Consider the following 10,216-nt stretch of genomic DNA (forward strand, 5'->3'; position numbering starts at 1 on the left):
GGGATGTATTGTTTGGATAGCATGAGATATCCAATTAAATAAGTAAACAAACGTCTGTCTTTGGCAATTACTCTTCCCTCAGACCAATCCTCTAATGCTTCTAAAAAAAAAATATTTATCATTCTTATTTTGCCTTTGAGCCATTTTATTTTCGGTGTGTTAACAAGTTTTAGTGACTTGAGGCAACGAAGTGGTCCGAAAGGAGGAAGACTTTCTCATTTACTGTAATCTGTCATCTTGATTTTCTCTAGGTTGAAGATCCGGTCGACATTGTCCATCCATATCACCAACTTAGCGGAATCAGAATTTTCCATAAATTAATGAAATTTCTTCTCTCGGTACATAATTTGGTCCTCCAAGTCTCCTCGGCATCTTTCACATTTTGAAAGAATTTGGTTCTTATTTGACATAAATCATTCATAGGCTCTATATTCATTCATTGAGATGTCCGAATGAATCCTAATGCCATCCACATTCAGACTAAATCATCTTTATCAAACGTATCATCTTATGGAAATATACAACAAAAATGCGAAACAATTTTGTAGATGATTTGGCGGAATTTTATAACTCAATATTAAGATGACATTGATAGGATTCTGACCCAATATATTGTTTTCTAGAATTACCCTCCAATGCCTTTCATCCAAGTTGTCCTCTAAAACACCACCAATGACTTTAATTGCCAATAGATATCTCAAAAGATTTTTTAACTATTCCTCCAACAATGACTTTTAATTAAATATATATATTCTTAATATCGACGACGTTCGGGATGCAATAGCGCCATCCATTTTGTAGTCGGACATCATTTTGCCACTGACGAGGCTAATTTCCTTCATAATGCGTGCCTTCGCAACACATTTGGATCGCCTTCAAAATTTTTGACACTGTCTCAAACAACGCAATTTGATTGAATAAAATGTATATTCCTAATGCCAACGACGTTCTGGACGCAATGGCGCTGTCCGTTCGTCGATCGGACTTCGTTTGAGCATCGTCGGGGCCTCGTTTCCCTCGTAGCGCATGTCTTTGGATCATACTTAAATCCTCTTTGAAATCTGCGACGCCACCTCAAACAATCCAATTTAATCAAATAATATATATATTCTGAATGTTGGAAGTCAGCGGGTTGAGAGGAGAACGAGAGCAGGAAAACAATGGGGCGGCAGCTTGGAGGCTTCAAAAAACAGAGAACCTCCATGTCTTGGTTTACCTTCTCATTTTAAGGAACAAAGTCTGAGCTCGTTTGCAGTAAAATCACATCACAGAGCTGACGAGAGAAGCTGTAGCAGCGAGTTTTAAGGGATTCAATCAGAGATTTTTGCAGGACTTCGACGAAGCCGAGGTAATGGAATTAATTAAGATTTGAGATCTCAATTTAACTTTGGATTTTATTAGATTTAATAATAATATTAAATAATAGAATATTAACATTAATATTATTAATAAATCTGAATGGCAGGGGTGTGATGTCCCAAAAATGCACTCATCTCCAAATTTGTGCGATCACCTCAAAATTTGTATGTATTTCACCTAGTTTAACGGATTGAATTCATCGAATATAAAAGTTAGATGAATTGATAGTGTATTTAGGATATTTCTGATGTCCCAATTGCAATGGCGTAGTCCATTTTGTGATCAGACATCGCTTGGGTGGCGACGAAGCTTAATTCCTTCAAAATGCTTGTTGTCTCGATTTGCGCGCAAAACCTCATTCGAACAAATTGGCACCGCATTCATAGTATTGACGGTGTTCCGAACCCAATGATGCAGTCCATTTTGCGATCGGACTTTGTTTGGGCCACCTTGAGGCCTCTTTCCTCGGCATGCGTGTTTTGCCTTGAGATTCGTGTCATCATTATGGATACTTCAAATTGAATAAATAAAATACAGTTTTCAGAGGTTGACAATGTTCCGAACGCAATGGCGCTGTCCGTTTGTCGATCCGACTTCGTTTGGTCTCCGACGAGGCTAATTTCTCTTGTAATGCATGCCTTCGCAACATATTTGAATCGCCATTTAAAAATTGCGACACCACCTCAAACGATCCAATTTAATCAAATAAAATGTATATTCCTAATGCTGACGATGTTCCGGATGCAATGGCACTGTCCGTTCGTCGATCTGATATCGTTTGGTCTCCGACGAGGCTAATTTCCCTCGTAATGCGTGCCTTTGCATTATATTTGGATTGCCTTTAAAATTTGCCACACCACATCAAACGATCCAGTTTGATTAAATAAAATGTAGACTTCGAATGTCGATGATGTTCCGGATGTAATGGCGATGTCCGTTTGTTAATCAGACATCGTTTCGTCACCGACGAGGCTAATTTCCCTCGTAGTGTGTGCTTTCGCATCAAATTTGGATCTCCTTTGAAATTTGCGACACCACCTCAAACGATCCAATTTGATCGAATAAAATGTAGATTCTTAATGGAAACGATGTTCCGGACGTAATGGCTTTGTCTGTTTTTCGATCGGACGTCGTCCGAGTGTTTTCGAGGCCTCGTTTTCATCGTAACGCAGGCCTTTATATCATATTTGCATCGCCTAAAAATTCACCACCATCTCGGATGATTCAAATTTATTAAATAAAATATAGATTCTTAATGCCGACAATGTTCCGGACGCAATGGCGCTGTCCGTTTGTCTATCGGACTTCATTTGGGCACCGTCGAGGCTCGTTTTCCTCGTAGCACATGCCTTCACATCATATTTCAATCACCTTTGAAATTTACGACTTTACCTTAAATTTTGGACGCAATGGCGCTGTCCGTTTGTCTATCTGATGTCGTCTGAGTATTTTCGAGAGCTCGTTTCCATTGTAACGCAGGCCTTTATATCATATTTTGAATTGCATTGGAATTCACGACACCTCCGATGACCGTTGCAACAAATGGAGATCCAAAAAGCATTTCAATCATCTCTCTAGTAGTGGATCTTAATCTTTTTATAATCATTAGGACTCTTCTTATCAGCAAATGCATGAGGGTTGAGGGGCTTCAGCACTGACCTTTCTCCAAGTCCTCTAGTCTAAATATTTTTGTCTCCTTTTTAATGACCGTTGCAATCATTATTGCAGCTGAGCCCATTCGAATTCTTACCAAAATTCTACTACCAAAACTCCCATAAGCCAAAGGGACGAGCATCTTCTCTTATCTACTTTTATCTTATTTCTCATCATCATCTGAAATGTCACCCAGCATAAGTAAGAACTTTTGGACATGATTTCAGCCTCAAAGACTTAGTTTGAAGTGTCTTAAGCATCTCCAAAAGAGTCATCTCCTTCTTAAGAGATTCCAACATATATGTAATGACTTTTCTTCACATCAAAGTCGTTGGCAACAAAAACTCACATTTTAAGATCAAATTCCTTTGTCATTTCATCTTCATAAGAATGTTGCTGTGGAGTTGGCTTTCCCATATCACCATGATCAACTATAGACATAAGAGAAATGTTTATGTACCAAATAGTCCAAAGGCTTGTTTGATGGCTTCCTAAACCACTGCATAATGAATTCCTTAGCATAGATTTTACTAATGAGATCATTTGTAGGCAAGGATCCTGTAGCAGGGGTCAACAGTTTGGCATGATCTTTGTTAGCTGTATCAATAGTTGTCCTAGCGAACAGTAATTGGATAATATGGTTTTCACATCTTTTTTGGAACCTCCTTTCGAATTATGTATGCTGGGTTTTGGGTAAGTTGGGTAATTGGGGTGTTGGAATTCAGCATTTTAACTATTGTTGTACTATTAATCATTTTCTGATTTTTTGGTCTTGCTCTTCTCCCATTTTGGTTTGGAGTAGGATCAGATTTGAGTGGCAGCTAGTATGTTGGCTTTATGATTTACATAATACTACACTCCTGAGCTGGTTGATAACTACTCATGATCTGTTTTCTTTATCAAGCCATCATTTTTCTCCAGTTGCTGTATTAAGTTTTTTGGTAAGCATATTTTGGTTTGTTTGTAATTGTAGTTATTTTGATCCTTCTAGTGGTAGGGTTGAGCTATTTTTTAGCTGCTACTGGCCTTCAGTTTGTCAATTTTTTGGAGTTTTTATTTCTTTTTAGTTAAGTTTTATCAAAGTGTTTTGTAGCTTAGAGGTGTTTATTTGCATTATGGATTATCTGTTTATTTTTTATATTTTAGAGGGTAGCTCTAGCTGCCTCATTAGCAATTTTCATGAGATGGCTAGGTGGTTTTATAGCTCAAATACATGATGGTGGCTTTTGATTTCCCCTGACAATTGTGATTTTCTGGCTGTTTTCTTCTTATTAGCTCCATTTCTGGTTCTACGGATGGGCCAGTTATACCAGATTTTTTATAATCATATTATGTTTATGGGATTATTTTACTGATCCTTAGGATTTTTTTTCAGTACTCTAGTCAGTGTATTAGATGGCTTTTGTTTGATTTCATCAATTATTTATGGATAGATTGCTTGAGATTATATTGCTGGTTGGGCTCCTTTAGCTGGCTGTAGTTTGAGAATATGTTTTTGGCTAACCTTATCTGTATTCGCATTATTCTTAATGTTATATAGTTTTCTGTCTTCAGATATTTCTTGATGATTATGATTCTCAGGATAACAGAAAATTTTTCAAATGCCTGGTATTTATTGTTGTGACAATCTGCTTGAAGGTTTTGTATATTGCAAGTCTTTTGGCTTCGCAATTTTAGGATGAAAAGATTGGACCCAATGTCTTCATGTTAATCTTTTCTTATTTTTGGTTTTATTTTGTTTTTTGGTAGCTCCCGAAGCATTAGTGAGCTTGAGGTCCTTTAAGGACCTTGTAACCGCTTTTCTGATCAACGCGTAAAAAAAAAAAAGTGTTCCATTTCAATTGTCCTAATTTTTTTCTTTCTCTTTTCTTGAGGCAAAAAGACAAATTAGGTTTTAAATTAAATCATGACTGTTGCAATAATTAAATGAAGAATGGTAGAAATTGAAAATAATATCTAAACTTTGCAAGAATTAGAGTCTTCTTAAGTAAAACATGCTTTCTTACTCATCGCAAGTTTAAAACAATGAATTTAACCATCTATGACATTAAAAATACTTTAAATAGTTTTTATTGATACAATAAAAAAAATTTATAACCTAAGAGTTGCGTCGGATGTCACCCGGAAGCACTTTACAAAGAATTACTAATATTTTTAGCACTTAAACTAACAATGGCACTGCGATACTAAAAGGTTTATGTCACAACACTACAAATTGATCTAATGCTATGACATTACTAAGGAACCATTCCAACTTTTGTGCCACAACATCATGGCGATTTGTCATTGCAGTGCCCATTCGACGCTACAACATTGATAAACGCTAGGGCACTCCATGATACAATATTGTGGCACTAAATTAATTCTAAATTTTCCTGAGAACATATCCACATCATTGCTCAGCTTAGTATTGGGGCATTGGTAGCGTTGTATCGCTTGAGGATACGACATCATGGTGCTAAACTAATCTGGAAAATTTTTGAAAGCATAAGCACATTGGCGTTCTAGATTGGTGCTAATAGTGATGTGAATTTTTGTGATGTGGTGCCATGGTGTTGGTGAAATTTTCCCTATTTTGTAGAATTTTTATAGGAATTTATTGCCCAACATAGATAATAGATATTTTTTTCATAGTGAAATAGTTACTAGAAATTTAATCCATATTTATAGCAACAGTGTAGTAGTAAAAAAATAAAATCTCCAAGAGAAACTCTAAAAAAAAATAGAATATACCATTGTTTCAGTTTGCTCAAGTTTATCAAAGAATGGATTAGGATTAAAAAGCTATTGTCCTCGTGCAAATCTATAATTTGAAATAAGTAAGTCTATAAGATAGAGGGTAAATAACTTTAACTACATGAAATAACTATCTCTCCACATAAAAAAGCTTATGTGAAAACATCTTTGAACTGCCAAAAGGTAAAAACTTCTATGAAGGATTGAATAGTAAGATAGGTAGTGGTACAGAGTCCAAAAACATATAAAAATAACATTCGCTAAGACTTAATGGGTCCTTTGTCCAAGGTTATGAAGCTTAGATCACTTAGCTATGAAGGTACTCTACTAAACCCAGCTATAAGATGCTCTTTGGCAACCATATGTTTGGTGAACTAGAGTTAATCTCATGATCTGAAATTGGGGAAATAAAAATCATAATGCTAAGACAGATAAAGTCTAAGGCATAAGATGGAAATATGCAAGGCTTATATTTCCTAGAAAAATGGAGTAAATGCTTAAAATAAGTATGAGAAAACAAATTAAAAATTCACATAAGAAATAACATTCATTTGGCATATAATGCAAGAGGTGACATTTCAAATATCTTTTACCTACAAAAATAAATATAACACTTGTAAGAAGAATATTTCTATCATAATGTAGAAAAATAGCTACATACTTAAAACATCCAAGCAAGCACATCTGTCACCCACCATTTTTTGACCTTTTTTTGAAATTTCTTAGAATTTATGTTTAAAATGACGAGGTCCTCTTTTTTTTTTTTCTCTAAATGTTATAAAATAAAAATAATTCTTTCAAAAAAGTTTTGTTTTTTGCATCTCCCAAACTAAAAAAAAAAAGAAAAAAATAACAATTTTATATATGGTGTTTGGGGTTCAAAGTAATTGACAAGTTATTAAATTATCTTAATCAAATGATTAAATATAATTTTTATTAATAAATCTTGACCCCATTATAGAAAATAAGTTATATTATATAAATATATTATTCATGAGATTTTGAGGCTAGCAATATTTCTTCTCATTGGTTAGACAATACGTAGCATGCATTGATTAACATTTAGTTTATTTTATAAAGCCAAATTGAACAGACATGCTGTCCTAATAGATGTCCATAATTCGACTAGTATGACAGACGTTCTTATTAGAATCTTTACTATGGAATATTTAGAAAAAAAAAGAATTAATTCCTAATTTGATTATTTTAATAAATTTGCTCATAAGAAAATGTAAATGACTACAAGGCATTTGAAGCTTCATTAGACATGAGAAAGAATTTTCCATAGAGTTTAATTATTTCAAGTAACATATTAATTTGCTTATGCTCTCTCTCTAAGTACTTTTGTATATGATCCAAGTAAAATAATGAGTGAATTTTTGAATGTTTCCATAAAATATTTGACTCTGGCTAATTTCGTGCACATTTAACACCTTTTGTAGATCTATTATATATGCTTTCTAGTTTGTATGTAGATATTGGTTGAAACTTACTGATTCACACTTGGATCAATCTTCCATAGGAGAGATATTGTTGAATCTTAATGTATCGTGATGATTGATAGAATTTTTTATCTTAAACATTAACCTTGAGGAAAGGTAAGATTAATTAACCTAGGAAGAAAGAGGCCATGTACCGTAGTACGTAATATATTTCTCTCAATATTAAAAAGGAAATGGCTTGAACCTGGAGAAGGGACCTAATGCAAGGTGTTAAACTCTTATATGCCTAATGATAAGGGGAATTTTGAAAGATAATGATAGGACTTAAACTCTCTAGCTAGATGCCATCTTATAAATATACCTAGATAAGTTTAAATATATAGTATTATGTCTATATAAATAAAAAGAAAATCAATTGAGGTGAAAAGTAGGTATTATTTTCTTTCCATTGATTATGAGAGTTTTTTATGCAATATTGAAAGTATAATTGTCTTTAATTATATCCATGATGTTGTATTTTTGGCCATGCAATAGTTGTTTTTAGAAAAAAATAATTAATTATACGATACCTGAGATGAAAAAAAAATCTTTTAACAATTAATAAATCTTCACCTCTTGATATTTTAACTTTTTTATAAGGGATTTATTATCGAAGTAGTACAAATAAAGCAAATACACATATATTTTACATTAAAGAGATTTTGCATTAGCTTTTATAAATTATAATTTGAGATTTATAATTGATTAAAATTGCTAAAATGCCATTACAATTTAAATAATAAGTATAATATTAATCTTAGGGAGTGTCCTATGAGTGTAAAACGTAATATGTTAAGTGGGGTTGGCTAGCTCAATTGAAATCATAGATAAAATGACTGTTTGGGTATATTACATGGTGATTGGTTTAGTCACAATAATATGACCTAAGGTGGATGTTGGATAGATCCAAAAGATTTTTGTTTTGTGGATAATATGGTGACTAGTATGTTTGAAGTTGGTAGCAATGAGGTCGATGACTCAAGAATTTTAAAATCTGCATATGGATATGAAGTGGCATCGAATTGAAATTAGGTGTAGTGAAAGCATACTAAAATTTGCAGGTGCCAACACAGGTAATTAGGTAATTGCAAGTTGAGTGGATATTCATGGTAGGGTGATCTAACACATCAAGGTGGTATTGAGTTGGAGGAAAAATATCATTTTTCCATTATAAATTGAAGATATCACATAACAGGATATAACAAGCCGTCCTAGTGTGTGGGTCATATTTATATATGTCATATCCATAGAATCAATTCATTCAACTTATTAGGCATGGTGAATTTGGAGATGAGGCAAAATGAGGTGAAGCAAGTGGGCAAACTAAAATCAAATGAGCCAACCCATTATAACCACAAGCTTAGTGGCATGGGGATTGTTAAGTATTTATATGTTTGGGGCCACCACGTGGTAGTCTTGACAATACAAGGGGATAATTAGATTACACATGAAAGAAAATGTGACGGTGTTTTAGAATAATTTCTCCTTATGGGGTTTTGACCATAAGTAAATGCAAATTCCTTGGAACCTTGCTTAGCTAGAAAGTTTAAGATGATAAGGAAGAATATGTTAAGGGATTTTGGTGTTGATGTCTTAGGGAACTTAAAGCTATCGAGTGAGAAGTTGAAGGAGTGAGCTTGCATACTCGATCAAGAATTTAAGCTTAGAGGAATGGATTTGAAACTTCAAATCAATCAACCAACAAACCAAGTTAAATTAAAATTTATGAATCATATAGAAGCTAAAAAATTGGTAGCCTCTAACATCATCCAAACAAGGTTATGTTGAGAACCAATGAGGATAAGTGAGATGTGAAACTAGTTGAAAATGGACTATCACATTGTAGACGAAGGAAATACAACCATGTAACATTTCACAATCTCTTTTTTGTATTATAATAAAAAGGAAATATATAGGATAGAATAAAATGGTTGATGAACTATAGCCTTATGCCAACGTTATAAAATCTATAACTTATATAATGCTAACTATATATGTGAGTCTTAAATTTTATGTATTGGTTACTACAAGGGTTTTGAAATATAGAAATGTATTCCAAACATGCTTTCTCGTCCATCATCAGCTTGTATATGGTGAAGATGTAAAAAAAAAAAGTTGAAGGGCAAGTTTACATGTTGGTGGAGATTTATTACATGACTTTCAACCATCCTTATTCAAAGAATTACATGTTAAAAAAGCTTAACAATTCAGCCTATATCTCAATAACAGATGTATCAAGACATAAACTATAACTTGAAATGACCTAAATAATAATACAAAAGAGCTAAAAAAAAGAAAATAACCCTCTTCAACCTTATTATTCGTGAATGAAGTCCTACATAAACTCTCATAGATACAACATAATATGTCCTTGGTACATTTAATTTAAACTCTAGCATGATAATGCTAATGATTAAAAAGATGTTCTAAATCATGTTATACTAAGTGAGATGATCATAGAAAAATAGAGGTTTCTTGGTAAGTTTTGATGGAGTTTAACCTCATTTATACAACTTTATTAGGATTTATTTTTTAGCATAAGGAAATTTTAATTCTAGTAATGTAATTTATTGTCCTAGGGCTAGCAAAATTAAAATAATATGATGCTTCTAGTGATTTAACTTAGAAAGTAAAAAAACTTCAACTCTATTAGTTTATTAAATTGGGAGTAGGGCACCTAGCCAGTAGAAAGTATCGCCACCCTACTCCATTATCTTCATGCCGACGACCTCTTCGAAGACTCATTGATTGAATATCTCTTGCAAACTCAGAAGGTTGGTGCTCTGTAAGGGCATGTATTACATTAGAGTTTCTAATGATATTTCAACAATTATAGTAGAAGATATCTAGACATTTAAGAGATAAACTGTTGCGGATCTATGATTTATGATTTTGATGATAGCAAACATTCCTTATTTCTCTACGATTGTCTTTTGTGCTAACATTTCAGGTCCGCACGATCAGAATGCAATTTGGAACCAGCTCAA

Source organism: Dendrobium catenatum, unplaced genomic scaffold, assembly GCF_001605985.2.
Source record: "Dendrobium catenatum unplaced genomic scaffold, ASM160598v2 fragScaff_scaffold_1220, whole genome shotgun sequence".
In the NCBI taxonomy this organism is placed as follows: Eukaryota; Viridiplantae; Streptophyta; class Magnoliopsida; order Asparagales; family Orchidaceae; genus Dendrobium; species Dendrobium catenatum.